The 18,652-nt window shown below is 51.2% G+C and overlaps 1 long non-coding RNA gene across 1 annotated transcript; it reads left to right on the forward strand.

Annotated features, from left to right (window-relative positions):
- The first annotated feature begins 492 nt into the window (after positions 1-492).
- On the forward strand, positions 493-2,491 carry LOC119093652 (uncharacterized). Its single transcript, XR_005093651.1, has 3 exons — positions 493-554; positions 994-1,098; positions 1,492-2,491. It is a non-coding gene; the product is annotated as an uncharacterized LOC119093652 (long non-coding RNA).
- Positions 2,492-18,652: the final 16,161 nt, after the last annotated feature.

An 18,652-nucleotide genomic window follows, 5' to 3' on the forward strand; every position in this document is an offset into this window, starting at 1 on the left:
TACCGGCCACGCGGTCGGTGCGCCCGCTAAGACTGTGAATAGCATCAAAGCCGTTAATTATCGCAAAGCCGTCGATGTCGTCGACCGTAACGGCCAAACATAGCCAAATATACGCCAAGCGATGCTCAGTCAACGCCATCTGTGGAATATGCGCGCAAGGGTTACATCGGGGAACTTCTGTTTGGTAACCTCTCGCGAAAAATAAGCATCCTAAGATGTCGAATGCATTCACTGGTAGGGCTCTCAGAGATGTGTAGCTTCACATGGATTTTCACACCATCTGCATCGTGACAATTCACAGCCCTAGCGGCTGTTTTCGTGTCAGTTGTGTCAGGCTGTATCAGTCGCTTTACTGATGCGCGTGGCGTTATGCGCCCCTCCCCCCCCCCCTCGCTTTCAGCGTGCGCCACCGCGCTGACCCCGTCTGTGACCGTGACCGAGCGCGTCTGTCTGTTGCAGCGGCGCCCGCGTGAAGGCGGGGTCGCCGGGGCTGGCCCGCGGGTCACCGCCGCGGCGGGGCAAGAAGCGCGGTCCCCCGGCCGACCTGACCTCCGGTGAGCAGGGCACGACCGAGCCCCCTCCCCCAAACCACCCCCTCCGTTCTCGGCACGTGGGCTGGCGAGGCAGCCGCTGCCGGAACCAGCGGGAACGGCGGGGCGGCCCGAGGAGGGAGGGCGACCAGTCGGAAGTAGGAAATGCGTCAGGCAGACAGGTGCTACTGTGGCTCGTTGGCAAGGACGCGCTCACTTTCGGTCAGTTGGTTAGGAGTCGCCGGTTTGCAGGTTCGTTTGCTTTGCTTGTATGCTGTGGCTCGTGTGACAAGGAATTGTTCTATATTTTGCCGGTGCCACCACGCGACCAGAGCGGTAAGAGCCTTTAACACGCAGTTCAGAAGAGTTTGTACGTTTTGTCTTCTGTGGCTCCAGAATACCGCATGCCGGGAAAGGGTTCAGTAAAGCTATATGCACATGTAACCGGTCTTTTTGTTTTCAGCCGATAGTAAGGCACCGGAAGATGAAACTGGTCTCAGCAAAGGAAGCCGCAAGCGCAAAGTAGGCAAGGAAGATATAGTTCGCATACAGAAGGACGACGACCCCGGTGAGTTTTTTGTATAGTTTATCGCTGAGTGTCCAGTACAGGACTGATTTGGGTCGTTACCAAGTTTTTTCTTGCCTGATTGCCCTACTACTATGCCAGTTACGACCACGGAAACCATGCTGCGACACCTTCGAACTAGTGATCAACAATTGACCAGCGGAATAGAGTTGCCTCCCTTGAACGTTATGGTTGGCGTCTTCAAAGTAAGTTTCGCTTATCAAGGCATCTGATCCTCAAGCCTCGTTGTAAAACATTCGTATGAAATCGGAACTCGGCATTACATGTGTGCTCGCCACTTTAGCACTGTAATCGGGGCATACCGTTATCACTTTAAACATGTAGGTGATATCACACCCCTTCTAACGTGTTTGGGATATCGCATTGCCTTTGCAGACACCAACGGCGATGAGTCGCCTACCCCGGGTCGGGACTCGTCCAAGCCAGACGCGGAATGAGCCCTCCGCGAGCCAGGCGGTCCGCCACGCCGCGGACCGTGCGTGTCTACCGACACCTGTCGGCCGCGCCGTCAACCAGAACTTACCAGAACTGTGTACAAATAGATGACGCACCTGTCGGCCCGGCGGCGGCTCTGTGATAGTGTGCGGCGACGAGTGAGCAGGGCGGCAGCCGAGCTATCGGTCAGGTCCGACAGCCGACAGCCGACAGCCGGCAGCGGCAAGTGGCGACAGCGGCAGAAGTGACTGCGTGTTGTTATTTATTGAAGCGGTGGTGAACATGTTGTTGGCTATTCTACTGAGCTTGGTGTCTTATGGGAGGGTGCCTTTCATACTGATATCGGTACATATGCAATCTCATGTGTTCATTGTGTTGCGACTGCTTCTTCGGCTGTCCGGTGTGTGCGTATGCGTGTATGCACGTGCGATGTGCCCGCTCCCATGATGTCCAGGCCTTTTCGGAGCTTTCCCATGCGCCCGGTCCCGCTCGCGCGGGCCGCGGGGCCGCTGAAAGCAGGTCGCCGCTCTCGTCACCTCCGCGTCATGCCCGCCATGCGCACCACCGCCCCGTTTCATCCCCCTCCCCCTCCCCCACACGCACCCTTGCGCGCCTGTCTGCGTGGCAGGCGCGCTGTGTTCTGCCAGTAGCTGACCGATTCGACGGCGCTAACGAGACTGCTGTGAACAACGCTCGACGCCAGCCGACGGTGACGTCATGGTGACGTCACGTCAGTCGTGGACGGAGCGCTGCGTGTCGGGCCGCGTGACGTGAGAGCTGTGACGTCATGATGACGTAGGCTGCAGTCAGTGTGGTCGGAGGACCTCAGGTCACGTGACTCGTTCTTTTTACGTTTCATGGACAGTCTACGGTCGTTCTAGCGGGGGATGACGGCTTTAAAATATGTGGAGGAGTTGACACGAATAAATGACAGCGATGACATGAGCGTTTGGCTGACGTTGCGTAAGTGTCCAGTATCAGCTTCTGCATGCTGTCAGGAAGTCGCAGCGGCAGCTGAAGCAGTTTGTGACCGGTCTGTCGGCGGGCATCGGCTGCCATTAAAATGCCCCATTGGACCGATGGAACAAAACCAAAGCTATGGCATGAGCAGCAGTGGTGCATTTAGGCCAAAACCAATCTTCGGAATAGATACGAATGTGTTCGCAACGTGCGTTGGGATACTTGAGGAATCTACGACGCCCTATGAACGTTTTGTTCGGTGATTGTCTTTGGTGTGCTATCCGGGCGCCTTTTTGTCCTTTACTTAGATATAAATTTGACACTGAAACAGTCGCGGATTGTTCCAGTTACGACTTGATTGTTGAATCGCCGACGTGTATCGAAGCAAGTACCTACCGGTATTGGGTGAAACATCATTATTTATGGTTTTAGTCGTGGAATGGAACAAGCATTAAAACATAGTCGCTGACGGTGATAGTTGCCATGAACATATGGGTAACAGAACTCGTTTTGCTACGGCTTATGGGCTTCCAAAAAGTCACGGTTGAAATTTTATCTGGCTGCTAACATAAGCACCGATTCTTTGAAGTTATGCGGTCCTTGTCTATAGACATTCCCTTTCTCCCCGTGACTTAACGGTTTGAAGTTGGTGACAGGGAGTGCATCTCTTTCTTTTTCTCCGCCGCCTCCCCATCATGTCCAGGTAAAAGGCTGTATGTGCTTGCGGTATAGCATTTATTGAAACTAGTGCTCCTCACGTGACGTCATCAGACAGGACACTTCAAGAACACTCAGCCGTCCGTCGTGCTAAGCAAGAACGTGCTATTTGAAAGCGTCCTACAACTAATCGCTCCTGTTCACGCGATCGCCACCTGAGCTTAAAAGAGTGTATTGTGTCGACTGCGCCTTGCGAAATCGCTTTAGTCCTGGGCAGCAAGACCTACGAAATGTGCGTATAAGGGCCGAACTACACGGCGAGTCGCAGATGAAAGAACCCAAGATGCAGCTGCGTGTGAGCCTCTTGAGGTGAGGCTGAGTCTTCACGTGCGCTCGTGTGCTGTCTGTGTATGAGCCCAGGTTCATGTGAACGTGGTGAGCGGCGGTGATTAGTTCCGTGCAATATGGATCATATAACGCGGCGGCGGTGGTCTGTAACAACCATGTTGACACGACACCATTGTGCAGGGACGATGGTGCTGCGGTGGCGCCATTTAAGCTCTTGATTGTCGACACGACCCCCGACGGTGCATTGCTGTCTAAGCGCGGTTATATATGTCATGTATGGCTACCACCGCCAATTTCTTTCCCACGACCAAGATTAGCAGCTGACACGTTGGTCGTTATCGTGATGGCGCAAGCGTTGTCAGGCCCTTGGTGTGCTGGCTCAGCTTTATAGACGTCGTAAAATGATGTTGCATACCATGTCGGTTTCTGTTCTTAAACCACAAAAAGACGACTGCTCTTCACTTAGCCGACAGGCAGCAACTGATCTGTACGCGATGTCCCCTGCAAATCCTGGCTAGCCTAGACCGGTAGAGATTCCTTGCCTAGTTGGTCCTAGTTGCTAGATGCCAGTTGGTATATACCATGTTAATTCCACCGGCAAATGACATACAGGGTAGTGCAGTGGTCCTTACGGCTTTCTCGGCACGGTCTGGCACTGGCAGCGGCAGTTGTGCTTGAGACTGGGTGTGGCACGTTTGCTCCGTGCCTGTCTGCTGCACAGGGCGCTGCGCACTGGCAGGGAGCGCCCTCTCACGGGATAATAGTGACGGTCGGACGCTCGCCGGGGCTTCTCTGGGCGGGCCGCTCCTCGCCGCTCCTGAACGGCTGCTTCGCCTCGCGCCAGAGCTGGAACTGCGCTGCCTGGTCGCCCGCCGGCGGTGGGACGGTGACGGCGGGGCGGGAGCGGACGAATGCGGCGCGCGGTGACATGGAGAGGCGCGCAGAGAGCAGCGGCGCCGCCGCGCGGCTCGAGCGACACAGCCAGCCGAGGCCGCGCCACAGCAGGTCGACCAGCGTCCAGGCGGAGCAGCCGAGCAGCAGGCCCAGCTGGCCGCCCAGCTCGGACACCAGCTGCTGCAGCGACGAGGCCAGCTGCTCCCGCACCAGACTCGCCCTCGGCTCCATCACCACGTTGACGGTGGGCAGCAGCGCGCCCTCGTAGAAGCGGCGCTCCTCCGTGCCACTGTAGGCGGTGACGCGGCATGCGCGCGGACAGCGGCATTGCAGCGCCTCCTCCTCTGGCGAGCGGTACATGAGGTCGTACAGTCGGCGCAGCGCCGCCTCGCTGCCGCAGGGGGGCGCTGCCGGCGGCGGCCCGTCGGCGCCGAGCGAGCGGCAGCCGGCGGCGGCCGCCGCCGCCGCGTGACCGCACGCCATCTCGCACCGCTGCTGGTCGTAGCCGGGCTCGACGCTGCACGGGTGACGCCGGCGCGATACGCTCTCCGTGTACGTGGTGCCGACGCGCACGGCCACGTGGCTGGGTCGGCCGGCGTCGCGTGCCGCCGAGGTGGACAGACTGCGCGAGCCGACGCCGTAGCGCAGCACCGGACGCGGCCCGTCGTGCGCCAGCACCTCGAACAGGCTGCCGGTGCGCGTGGCGCCGGCCGGCACGTAGAAGTCGAGCGCCAGGCCGCCGTTGAGGTGCACGAGCTTGGCGGCGGCGCGGTCCAGCTGCAGTCTGTGGCAGAGCAGCGGCCGCGCCTGGCCCATCACCAGCACCGGCCGCCAGCGGCCTAGCACCAGAGTGCCCGGTTGGCAGCGCGGCTGGCAGCAGGTGCGGCCGCCGGCGTGGCAGCGCGCCACAACCGCCGTCAGCGGAGGGTCGGCCGCGCGCACGAACGCCGCCTGGCTGATGTTGCCTGCGCGCCAGCGGAGCCGTAGCGCCGCTGCCGGCCCCGCCAGCCCCCAGCCGGGGCACACCGTTAGGTTCGGCGCGCCCGCGCCAACCATGCGGGTGCTGGAGCGCACCGGCTGGGAGAGGTAGACGCTGACCGAGTGCCAGCCCAGGTAGAGGCAGGCGGCCAGGCAGCCAACGTACAGCAGCGCCTTGCCGGCGAAGCGGGCCCAGCTGACGGCGGCCGACTCCCCCGTGCCGGTGGACAGCGTGCGGCGCATGCCGCTGCTGGCGGGGAGAGGTGGCGATGTCAGCGGCGGGAGAGGGTGTCTGGTAAGGAGCGGGTCAGAGCGGCTCTCGGAAGTCTCCGGTGGGGGTGGTCCCCTACCTTCGCGAATGGTAGATGCTCGCGGAAAGGAGAGGGCTCCGAATGGGGCTAGCCGCTGGAGACCTAGCGGAGGCTAGCAGCGGGGACCGGTCGGGTAGTGAGGAGGTCGGCGGTCACCCAGGTGATCAAACCACTCAGCACACCAGCTCTCAGCGCCTCTCAGGTCTCCGGAGCAGGTCGGACTGCCATGACCTCGGCGGCACAACTGACGAACGTCTTCCACCCAGGCCACGCCTTCGCGTCGCCGGTGGCGCGTGCCTCCGTGCGTAAGCCCAATCCATCAGACCGCCTGGCGTGAAGCGCATTGCGAGCGTGTGCTCGTAAGCGCCCGCCACCAGAGACAGCTCTTCATCATTAATTTATCAGCGCCGCCCATAGCGTGGCACGCGTTTTGTCTGCGTGTTTGCCTCCGCTGGAATTCACATGCCGTGCCGGCTTTCTGTTCCCAGCCCCATGTGGAACGGCGATGAAAAGCGTGCCGCTTTCAGCTGTTCTACAGCTGACAGTCTGAATGTCCTTGATCGCGCAGTGCTGACAACCTGCATGGTTTCAGCCATCAGCCGCATGAGTGCATCCTTGCCTCCACGTATGCGTCACCGCGACGCTCCATTGAGTACATATGCGTGTCTTTCTCGGTCGCATTGATGCTTGACAGTCCTGATAAGTTTTACGGACGGTGTCAGGGAATCGCGCATGCACATGAGCAAGTTTGGAAAGGATATTCGCAGGTGGACAAGGACGTAAAGTTTTGTGAGACCCACCGATGCAGACATCATTAATTGCAGGCGCCGATCTATCCATGCATACACGCACCGTTCATTAGAAGCCGTCAACGAATGGGTCGCTACTGGTTGCAGCAGATAACACATGTTTGATCACGAAGCGGGCGTTATTGGACATAACTTAGCGCCTCACTCACTTGTACCGAATTCATTTCTACGCAATACTACGTACACACATTTTAAAACTGAGGGTCTCCGTACAAGAAAACTTCGTACGCGAATCTCCGTTTTATTTCACAAATATTCGTGCGCCAAAATTCGTACACATAGTTATGTCCGCTACACTTCCTGTTTATTTATCTATGCATTTATTTATTACAAGTCATAAGTTCACTCCACTCAGAATGTGGCTATTACAGAGCCCGTGTCATGGAAATAAAACAATAGGTCAGGAAGGCTCGCGCAAACACGTACACACGCAGGCTCACATACGCAGAACGCACTCTCACATTCGCTTAAGTCATTTGACGTAGGCGTCGCTATCCGTTATTGATCCGCCGCTGCAGGATATGACTACGCAACTCGCGTTTGAATTGTGGAAGGCTCAGCTCGCGAATATTCTGCGGTAGTGCGTTGTAGGCGGTCACGGTGGAGTAAACAAAACGCCTCCTTCCCGATTCGGATCTGATCACCGACACATGTAACATATCCTCCTGCTTCGTTGTGCGATGGTGAACATGGCGTCTATGGATGAGGTGATCAGATAGCGACTCCGGCTGGGATATTTCCAGGATGCGTTTCAGAAGTGTCAGTGTATGATATAAGAACATGTTGTCAGCAGACATCCACTCGAGATCTCGTAAAACCAGCAGCTTCTGCAGTCGTAATGTTTGAGTAGCATTACATGTTCTGTACAAACAGATGCAGTAACGGATAAATGAGATGACTAGACCCTGGACTAGAGTACTGAGTGTGGCCTAAGCAGACTGTGCCGGCTGTGGCTGAGGCCGATAAGAACGTCACTGCATCGCCGCACAACGTCATCAGTGCGCGCAATGAACGTCATGCACTGGTCGAATACAACACCCAGGTTTCGAACGGAAGGAGAGCTGGCTACAGTGGCGCCCATAAATTTGATGCTAGTCGGCGGCAGGTTTCGAAGATTTTGACGCGTGCCGAGGACTATGAGCTGTGTTTTTTTTTGTGCGTTAATTTTCATTCCGTTTTTGCCAAACCATTTGGACAGGTGTGCAGGATGCTGCCCCATGGATGTGATCAGCGCACCAATGTCACCGGACCTCCCACTCACTTAAACCTGCGTGTCGTCCGCGTACTGCACAATACCTGCGTCATGGGCATGCAGCGGCATATCATCAGCATAAATGCTGTACAGCAGTGGGCCGAGCGCTGAGCCCTGGTAGGTTCCGATCGGGTCGTGCAATGCCGCGGACAGAGAGGAAGCGCCGCCTGTGTTCTGGACGAGAACCTGCTGAAAGTGGTTTTGGAGGTAACTCGCAAACCAACGTACATCAGCGTTGTACAGCTGGAGCTTTCTAAGGAGTCCATCATGTGGGATAACATCAAAGCACTTGGATAGGTCCAGTAGGCACAACAAGGTGATTTCCCTTTGAGCCATGGCCTCAAAAACTTTGTCGGTCACCGTGAGAAGCACCGTGTCAGTGGAGTGATATGATCTAAAACCATGTTGACTAGACGGGAACAGGTGGTGAGAGGTAAAGTATGCAAACAGCTTCTCGTAAACTACATGTTCGGTGACCTTAACGATAGTCGGTAAAATTGAGATAGGCCTGTAATTAGAAACATCAGTGGATTTTGGCGTCTTTTGGATAGGATGTACTATTGTTAGCTTCCACGAGTCGGGAACTGCATGGGCTGTCAGGCTGGAATTGGCAATATGGGCGATCGCGGGACAAATAGCGTCTATACACAGTTTGAACACCCAGATACACAATCCGTCTGCACCGCACAATGTACTATTACGCATGCGGGCTATGACGCGTCACAGTTGCTCCGGTGTAACGGGCGATACCTGGAACCGGCTGGTGGCCATGCGCGGCAGGCGTACCGCCAGCTCCGGCCCCGAGGAGTCCACCTGGCGGGCGGTCGCGGTACCAATGCTGGCGAAGTACCGGTTAATGTCGTCCGCGTCCACATCAGGCGTGGACCTGGTTGGCTGCTTAGATGAGACGACAGGCTGCATACTGCGCCTCATCGAGCTCAGCCCACACTCCCGTACACGCCTGTCAATCTCCTCCCGTGTGTCACGACGCACTGCCGACCTGACCTGCCGGTTTAGATCCTTATACGTCTCGCGGTCATAATCACGGAGTGCGGCACGCCGCCGGGCCATCAGGTCTTTCGTAGCTTCCGTGACATGTAGTGCTGTGGGATTGCACACTTTTAAACGCCTCATCGGTGCTAAAGCATCAACGATAGGACGAGTCACTGCAAGGAAATAGTCCCACTGCTCTCCGGGATCGATGCCGCCGTACACTGGGCTCCAGTCCACATTTTGAAGACGTCGATCCGCCTCCGTCAATTCCAGTTTGTGCCAGCATCTGGCCGTCAGTGCGCACTGCGCAGGTCGGTAGTCCGGTAGCGGCACTAGAGCACGTGACCAGTCATGGGGACTTTAGTCACAGTACAGCGTGTCGGGGCCGGGACCGGCGCAGCGGCGAGCACCAGCAGACGAACGACCGCCAGCACTATCAGAAAGCGCAACAGTTCAGGATGCATGCTGACTGCAGCGTCACGTCTTCACTCGAAGTCTGAATGACCGCCGAGCATCGCACACACGGACAGTAAGGGCCGCGGCACGCCTACAGCTCGGGACGATGAGCTCACCGCCCCGCCGGTCACTGCCGGCCAGCGCCGCCACGCGCCCGCCGCTGGTCACGACGCCCGTGGAGATGACTCAGGTGTCACTCTCACCCATGCACGCTCGTTCAAATCACCCTGATGCACGCACAATCAGAAGCACTCGTTCGGATGAGGTCACCAGCACTCAGCCGGTTGGTTCCTGTGGTAACACTGGACACTGGAGCCGGTGGACAGCGGAGCAGGAGCGGTCTCCGCGCGCGTCCGGCCTCTGGCGCCGCACAGCGAAAACTGACTGACTATTCAAACGTGCTGTTACCTACAAAACTCCTTTATGTAATTCTCTTATCTTTTTCTATTTGCTCGCGCCCATGACGAACTCAAAGTGTTGGTCTCGGAAGCGGGCCAGGATTGCTGACAGCTCTGAGGTCCCAATCCATGAAGGAAGAGTTGGCCGCTTCGGGTCCCTTCAATGGCCACGCTCCCAGCAGTATTTGTTGTCTTTAGGTCTCTTGGTCCTTGAGATCTCAAGTAAAATTGCCACCTAACCCAACCCGAGTGCGTCGCATTCAAACGGCCACCCGTGCGCGTGTTAACATGGATCCGACCATTTTGCGCCTTAATGCGTTAGCTCCCACACGCCGTTTGTTAGGAAAGTTGTTTGTGATTCACGTTTCTTCCGACGTAAAATCAGGCATGCAAAGCTTTGCATGCAACACTTTGCATCGTATATCTTGGTATAATTTTGGCTCGAAAATATTCTTAAGCGTAAATCTTCGTAAACGCAAAACTTTATTAAGGCAATCTTCAAAATGAAAAATTACGCCTGCCCACAACATCGCATACGAAGTTGTACAATGAATTTGTGTACGTATTTGTGTACGCATACGCATACTTGCGTGTACACACACACACACACATATATATATATATATATATATATATATATATGCTTGTTAAGAAAGAGCAAGTATATATAGGTAATCCTTGACTTCGCAATTATTCGCCTCGCTCGTATCTTCACCTTCGTCACCCATTTATTAAGGTGCGTAATCATAGGCGAAAGAACGTTTAAAAGCGTAGGGGGGGGGGGGGGGCAGGCGAAGGGTTTACTTCGGGAACTTTCTCTGGGAAGCAGGCGTGTTGACTGGGGGGATATAGATGGAGGCTATTGTCCGCTCTTAATTAACGTAACATGTTTTGAAAATAATTCAATGTCATCGCTACCATGCTTGGTATACATTTACAGCTGTTTCTCACTAGTGCATAATCATGCCTTTTGGACTTATCTATGCTATTCGGCAAATAATGATATATTACCTATCCAGCTTCCCATGATTATTCAACGTCCGTTTCAACCTTGTTTTCCCGGGGGAAACCAAATTCTACGGGCGGGTGGACATTTCGGGTCACTGGGGAAGCATCTGCCCCCATAGGGTAGGGGCCAAAATACGACCTGGACACAGGCTGCTCAGAATTTTGAACGCAAGCCGATGGCCCATAGTGCGCCAGAGTTTTCATGCGCATAGATTTCGCTGGAAATCATCATCGCTGGAAATTGCTTATTCATCGCTGGAAATTGCTTATTGGTTGACAGGGGGTACCGTTTTCTTCGTTGTGTTGTTACCTTTACCTTGCAACCATTACACCTTTACTGCATGCCACGAGATCATTTCTGCCTGTATTTTGAAGTCAATAAACTGGAGACATCAGGCGTCGAACGCCGGTATGGAATAAATTACCGGCGCTCTTTATCTTAACAGGGTTCAGTGGGCTCTTTCTGAAACGATAAAGTTCAGAAGCTTCGTCAGAATTTTTATCTGGGTTGTACACTCGAAATGGGCCGACAATTTCCATTAATGTGGCCACGCCACGTTTGCCTAGAAATATTCAACTTTCATTGAGAATCGATGAGTGATACAAACAACGTAGCGTAGTGTTGTACATGCGCGCTGGCAAATTTCAGCAACAAAAACCTCGACACCAGACGTTGCAGTCTCCATAGGGTGCGCAGCATCGACCCAACGGCTAACGCTGGGTCATAGCCAACGGTTGGACGAAAATGATGACGCTCCTGAAAGAAGTATCTCTGAACACATTAATCGATTGCTTATACAAATTATGCAACGTAGTGTTTAACACGCGCGATCGCAAATCAGAGCAACAAAAATATTGGCGTTAGACGCTGCTGTCTCCGCAGGTCACGCGGCGTCGGCTCGGCGGCTAACACTGAGTCTTGACCAACAGGTGGGCGAAAATGATGACGCTTCTGAATGACGTACTTTTGAAAATTTTAGGACATCCAATTTTATATTTAGGAGGTAATCTGGGCATATACTGCACCTGTACAATTTTTGGATTGATGATAAGAACGAATTGGCCCTTACAGCAACGTAAAGTGGTGCTGGAATCTAGTGATGGAACTGGAAGAGTGAAGGTAGAATATCTATTTTTTGTGTTCCTGTGACTGTTAATCTGTCCGGAGGACATCTAAATTGCTGTCTTTGCTCCCGAGATTGCGGGCGCGCATGTTCAAGCATTTTAACGTACTACTCGTTTTACTAATCGATTCTGCAACAGAATGAACGATCTCAGGCAAACATGGGATGGGGCATTCATATTTGAACTGATTTCGATCCAGTCTTTTTCACAATAAGACACCTTGTTTTCTATCGGGCAAAGGACTCCTTGAGTAGAACACTAAAGGCATATCACCATTCCTGGTCAAGGGCTGAAGGGCCCTTCCGTCCCAAAGCGGGGTGTGTTTCGGCTGTCATATTGATGACACGGGTGGGATCCCCTGGTCGATCCGGAGACCCTTAGAGAGATACATCACGTCACACTGTTCCCCTACCTGACGCCGGAGGCCTTCTGACTGATTACAGGAACCCTCTTTGACACAGCAACATCCCTGATTGCCGCAGGGGGTCCAATGATTGTCACATAGACTCCAGTTCTAGTTTTTGTGTGTGAGTGTTCTTCAGAGATATTGGGACCCCTGAACGTGGATTGTAGATCAAAATGGGGTCCCAAATTTATATGGACATGACTAACTAGCCCATATTCGTCTTGAAATGCCAGCATTCAGTCAGAGCTGATTGCTGAAAAATATTGTATAACATGGTTTTGAACAAGCCCGTTCGCAAAGCTTGGCAGCAGCCATGACGCCCGGCGTTGCAGTCTCAAGATACCGCGCAGTGTCGGCCCCGCGTTTGTCACTATGACCGATGGCCATTGGACAAACGAAAATATGACGCTTTTTGAGGAAGATGGCTGATGAACTAGGTAAATCAGCATACATGTTGAAAGAAGTGCGAAAGTAAGCTAAACGCAAGTAAATATGAAAAAGTGGGAGGAGGGCTAGGTGACATTGCTGCCCCCCCCCCCATGAAAAGTGGGAGGTTATGTCTCCCCTCCCCCCCCCCCCCCCTGTTCCTTTACCCATGTGCACAGTGACAGGCAAGCGTGATTAGTTGCATTGCATTTATTCAATGACACAAATATTTATACTGGGGCATTGCGTTTACGCATTACTTTCCAGATGCATGAAATTTGTATTGAATTTCCTCGCATAGTTAATCGTATCCCAGTTTTCATGCTCCACCATGCTTTCCCGCCGATACTATGGTAATTCTTACGACTCCGGCTTTTTGGTGCCGAGTCGAGCTTTTTAGTGTTATAATGTACGTGATGCCCTCTTCCGCCTGGATTTTGCGCAAGCAAGCTTGACTCATTCCGACCCCACCGACATGAGATCGACAGAATAATGCTACCTAATATGTACCATCAAGCACAAGTGTGGGACATCGCTCACAGTCCACCTGCAAGATTTATCCCTGTTTTGTGTTCCACGTAATGTGATTTTTCCTCTGCTCAATACCTATAAATCATCGATCTCGTTACCCAACTGTAAACAACCGAATCTACCTGGTAGCTATGACTAAGGCCGATCAAAATTAACAAAAATCTCTACAGGCATCGGAAATTTCGTAAAGTAAAGCTAGCCGGCCAGATGCTGGATGTTAGGATGCAATGATGTTAGTGAGATGTCGATGTCAGTACGTGCATGATGCTACAGTGTAAATGAAGCCGCCACATTGACAAACGCCGGAATCAGCTGAGCCATCTGTCTGCGTGCACACGCAATTCATAAATCTTCCTCTGAAGAAAAAATCATGTCGAAGTGACATGTTTATGTAGCGAAGATAATGAATTAACTGATCCTGAAAGTTTAAGCTCTCCTCTCCAAGCATTTAAGCTCTCCACGCCACCCACTCCATTCTTGAGATTATGCACGCCCGGAACAACGCGATGAGAAGAAATCCGCGCTCAAATGAAGACAACACGACGGACGACGACGATGATGATGGTGATGGTGATGATAAGCTGATTTGGGTTTTAAGGCGCGCAGGCTGAATAGATTATGCGGTCTTTCCAAAAAAGATGCGACGTAAGGAAATGTGTGCACCCGAATAAATGAGGCACGAAGAAATGCGTGCATCGAATAAATGCGCCACTAAAAATGAGCTTACTTCAACGTGCAATGCAAAAATTGTGCATTCAAAGCAATGCGAATGCGAAAAATCCCTTGTGTAAAGTTTTATGGCTGCGGATATTTGCGTGCGGATATCCGCATACAAGAATTCGCGATATGGAAGCTGTCCTACGAAGAGCCACGATGCTAAGATAGACGGATGATGTTGATGCAGCCTGGCCTGGGTCGGCTGTGTTGCATCTCATTGCACGGCGCGTAAGTTCTGCGGCGCAGCCCTGCTCTGCAAGAATGCCGGAGGCAATACCGTCTGATATCCTGGACTATATAGGCTATTTTGGGCGATGGGTTTAACCTCGAGCGCACTTGAGAGGCGACAGGCTAACAGTTACAACAACTTGGCAAGGGCCTCAGCGCACAGTGCTCTTGGATTTCTTGCACAGAATGCTGCACGCGGTCTAAGCTCCCTCACCGGCGGGACAAATGCGGAAATGGAACGGAGGTCTGAATTGCATGGTAGGTAGCCGTGAATGTAGCCAGTGAATGAATCATTCACTGCATAGTAGCAGTGAATGATTCACGAGCGATCATGTGACTGAAGTTATAACAAATGAAAACTTCGTACTTTTCAGAAACATCGATGTTGTCAATGGTTTCAGAAGACCCTGTTATATATGTATGTATGCATACGTATATATATATATATATATATATATATATATATATATATATATATATATATATATATATGAAAGACGAGCTTGACGAACGCTTAAAATTTCAGGAGGGCATATTCCTATGCGCTTGTGTGGAAAGTGGGCAGCCATAATACGGAGGGCGCCCCTAGAGAGAACGTTAGAAAAATCTTCCGATCTCGGCGGCTGGTTGTTTGCGGATACCCGAACTGTAATTGGAGAGTTCAACGGAGGACTTTGAAGCGGCACGTGTCCAGTGGCGGACCCAGGAATGGTCAAAAGGGGCACGTAACATTGTGCGCTCACTGTAGTTTGTGGTACCCTCCAAATGTTTCGGATATCGGCCATTACATTTTAAGGTGCTAAGGTGTGCTATTTTATGTGGAAAATTACGTTCCTGTACGCAACACTAGCAAACGGTGTGGTGCGTATGAAGGACTCCCCTAGGCTCCCCTAGATTTTCCCCTAGATGGCGCTCCCTCTTCCCTACTCCCCCGACCATACTCTTCCCTTTCTCTCCCTACTCTCTCTACATTCATCGAAGGTCGTGGTGCATTCTGTAATTTTAACGCTAAGTTTTTCGGAGAAGATACGGCAAGATGAGTTAAAGACGACCGCTAAATGCCACAAAAATTAAGTTTGACACTTGAGTCACGGGTTATTTACGGTTAGCCGGCTTCTGGCGGCAAGGCCATTTGTCATCGAGAGCCTCGATGTGTAAACTTACATGGGACCCAGCAATAACACAGGGCCTCCGAACGAGTGGAAAGTACCCGAGACCATTGTCCAGGACCGCTGAGGAACCGAGAGTACCCAGGCATGTTAGCATATGGGGCCCTGGCAATGGCGTAAAAGCATTTCAGGCGAACTGGAGCAATCGATGGAGGGGCCCTGATCGATCTAGAGTATCCTGGCATGTCAGAAGAAAAGGCCCAACAACAGCGTAGGGCCCTCGGAGCAAATGTAAGCAGATCAAGGGCAACGTGGAAAGCTCATTAGCAATTAGATTAACCCAGTAAGTGGACACATAGAGCCCTGAGCTGAAATGTTGAGCCCCAGAGGTGTGGCATCGCCCCGTGAACACCCCCGCCCCCCTCTCCTCTGGATCCACCACTATTTTGGTTTTTAGTTGAGCACGTGATGAGTTAAACATAATGCCACCTTGTGACCGATTGCCTGGCTAACGCAATGTTTTGAAGAAATCGCCTCCGCGTAGACTCAGTGTTGGATCCTTTAATTCACGAAACCCGTAGTCAATTTCAGCTCAACAAGAACTAGAATGGAAAGCTAGGGTCTGACGCATAATTGGAGTCAACTTCATGCCCCATGCGGTAGATTGGTGGAGAACGAAAAAACGTGGACTTCATTGTGGAGCTGCTGACATGTTATGTCGATTTCGCTGTAGTGAAATGAGGCATGTGTTCATTCTGCGTGTAAGTTTGCCCGGTCTTTGTGTTTTGACATTAATAAACAGCACGAGCCAATAGTACTCCACAGTTTCTGATTTGGAGGGAGTATGCGAAATTGCCACAGCCACGCATCACCTGGTGCCAATAAAAACTTTTCAGTCAACAATAAGCTTTTCACGATAGGCACAATATGGTAGCGGACCCTGGGGCAAAAATGGCGCTCTTGTGTTATTTGCGCTGAAGTTTGCCTTGTGGTTTGTTATTCCAGTCTCGTGCCGTCGTTCCGTGCTGGTCAGTTGATGTCCCTGATGTGAGTGGGGTGGCGAGAGTGGGAGCGTAGGTGCGTTCTATGTAAAAGTGGTGTTTTGATATGATTTTTTTTTTGTTCCTATGATAGCTACATGCCGACCAAAGTGAGAGTTGCACGTTGTATTACCGCACGGTTGGGCGGGGGCTTCCTTGATGGGGTTCGGGGTAAGGCGTGCTGAATGAGCCTTGCTATGGGTTAAAACAAGGCCTTTTGCGTGTTTTTAAGTGCTTAAAAATTAGAAGATGGATAACCAATGTGTTGGTCCTGGCTCCACACACTCCTGGAGCTAATGCAGTTTCGATATTGGATTGTCAGGCCACCCCACAGGCATGTGACAAATGGGAATGGGCCAAGGGCTCTGGTGGTGGAGAAATGATGTCAGGTTGTAACAAAAATGACCTCTTTGCTGTTGCAGGCTTATTAGAATTGTAGCTGTAGCCAGGATTAGTGAGAATGGCTGGGCACTCAACTGGCAGTGGGTGGGCATGTCATGTTTTATCTTATAATTCCTGGCTCCCTCCAGGACCCACCATCTGATAATGGTGAATGCTGAAAATTTGTACTCCTAGCTGCTCTTTTGAAAACTGATCTATTAGCATATATATCTCTAACAACAAACTTGTTTTTGTTGACTCAAGTGCATTGTTTATCATTAAGGATAGTATTCTATAGGTTATTGGTTATCCAACACTTTTTGAAAGAACCCATTTTGTAACTTTATTGCCATGAGCATGAAAACTGCCACATTAGGGCTGGAACGAATTTATAGGCTCAAATATGCAGTATTTTAATAGTTAGATCTTAGCTTACAGTTGTGCTGATGTATAGGAAAAAATAAATTGAAGTTTCTCTGAGCCAGTTATGCTGGACAGTCTCCTGTGCTCATACAGCAGGGCTTGCATTACCATAACTCCTGTTAGGTTAGGTTAAGGTTAGGAGGTAGTATGATGGTCTATAAAAAACTTTAACTTAGAAAAATGACAAGAAGACTTAGATTAGACTTGTACTTAATTATTCTTGTAATTCAATCACTCTGTGATTTTATAGCGGCATATTATTGTTCCTGTCCTTGTTACAGTACCTTTGGCATTACACAACTTTGGTGAACTACACTCATTGAATTTAGGGATGTAGTTCAGTATATATTTGCTTTGTGATGGCATGGTACCATTGAGTATTATTTTCCTGTAATTTTGTGGTGTGCAGGGTGGTTGACAACACAGGTTTTCACTGAAGGATAGGTGAATCCAATGGTGAGTCCCAAATCTGCTGGACCAAAGGTGAGTCCCTAATCTGCTGGGACCAAAGGTGGGTCCCAAATCTGCTGGGACCAAAGGTGGGTCCCAACTCTGCTGGAACCAAAGGTGAGTCCCATATCTGCTGGGACCAAAGGTGAGTCCCAAATTGATTGGGATAAAAGGTGAGTCCCAAATCTGCTGGTCACTCAGGTTTTGGGTAGAGGTATGCTGTAAAGGTTGCAGGTATATTAAGAGGTTATATTGTAATACTTTGATGCCAACTTTTACATTAGGCAATAAATGTACATTTGGATCAATTCAGTACATGCAGCCAATTGTGAATGTGCCACATATTCAGAGCATATTGGGTGAGGGTGAACAATTGTTTGGAATGTTATCAAAGCAAGATTTGTCATTACCTATTCATGCATGATGTTTAAGTAAAATAAGACTACAAAAGGGCTCAAGCTGAGCTAAACTGCTTCTGTGATGCATCAGAATAAATGGCAGTAATTATTCTGGTTTCATGAGGTGTCTTAAGCTGCAAGTGTTTTAATTTTAATGCTGTAACATTTCAGTAAGGTGTTATTTTGAACCTGTGTACTCTGGAAGTTTAGTGTGCCAGTGATGTATTGTTAATACAGTGGAGATCACTCCAGGGGCACTAAAAACTTCCCATCTTGAGGGGCCACTAGTCATTTTTGGTTATTAGTTTCCAGTCAGTACTAAAAGAGTTGATGTGACATTTTCAGAAAGCTGTAAGAGCCCAGAATCAAGTGTTTCTGGGCCATGTTGATCTAACCCCCAAAACATGTGGTTGGGCGCCAAATGACCACCACAGTTGGCGCGCCCCTGAACTCCAATAAACAACAACAACCAAAACATGTGGCATATATTTGCTGTGACCTGTAGTAAGGCCAAGCAGGAGCTACCCATGGAATACTTTTGTAGCATTTACAGGTAGCTAACTTTACAGGAAATGTGCAAACAGGGCTTACCGGCTTCACTTCCATCATCCTTAAGTTGTAGTAGCCGCATGAGCTTATCCAAGTGTGAGATCAAGATGATACTATGGTGTCACTAGGTCTGCTACTGGGTCATTTTTACCATTGCTGGCAGTGTCATTGATGGAACATGTTGCGTGGAAAAGAGACACCTACTGCTGGCATTAGTTTTGGCATGTCATGAATTTGTACAAAAAGTAAAATAA

This window comes from Pollicipes pollicipes, unplaced genomic scaffold (assembly GCF_011947565.3).
Source record: "Pollicipes pollicipes isolate AB1234 unplaced genomic scaffold, Ppol_2.1 Scaffold_4002;HRSCAF=4701_pilon_pilon_pilon, whole genome shotgun sequence".
In the NCBI taxonomy this organism is placed as follows: Eukaryota; Metazoa; Arthropoda; class Thecostraca; order Pollicipedomorpha; family Pollicipedidae; genus Pollicipes; species Pollicipes pollicipes.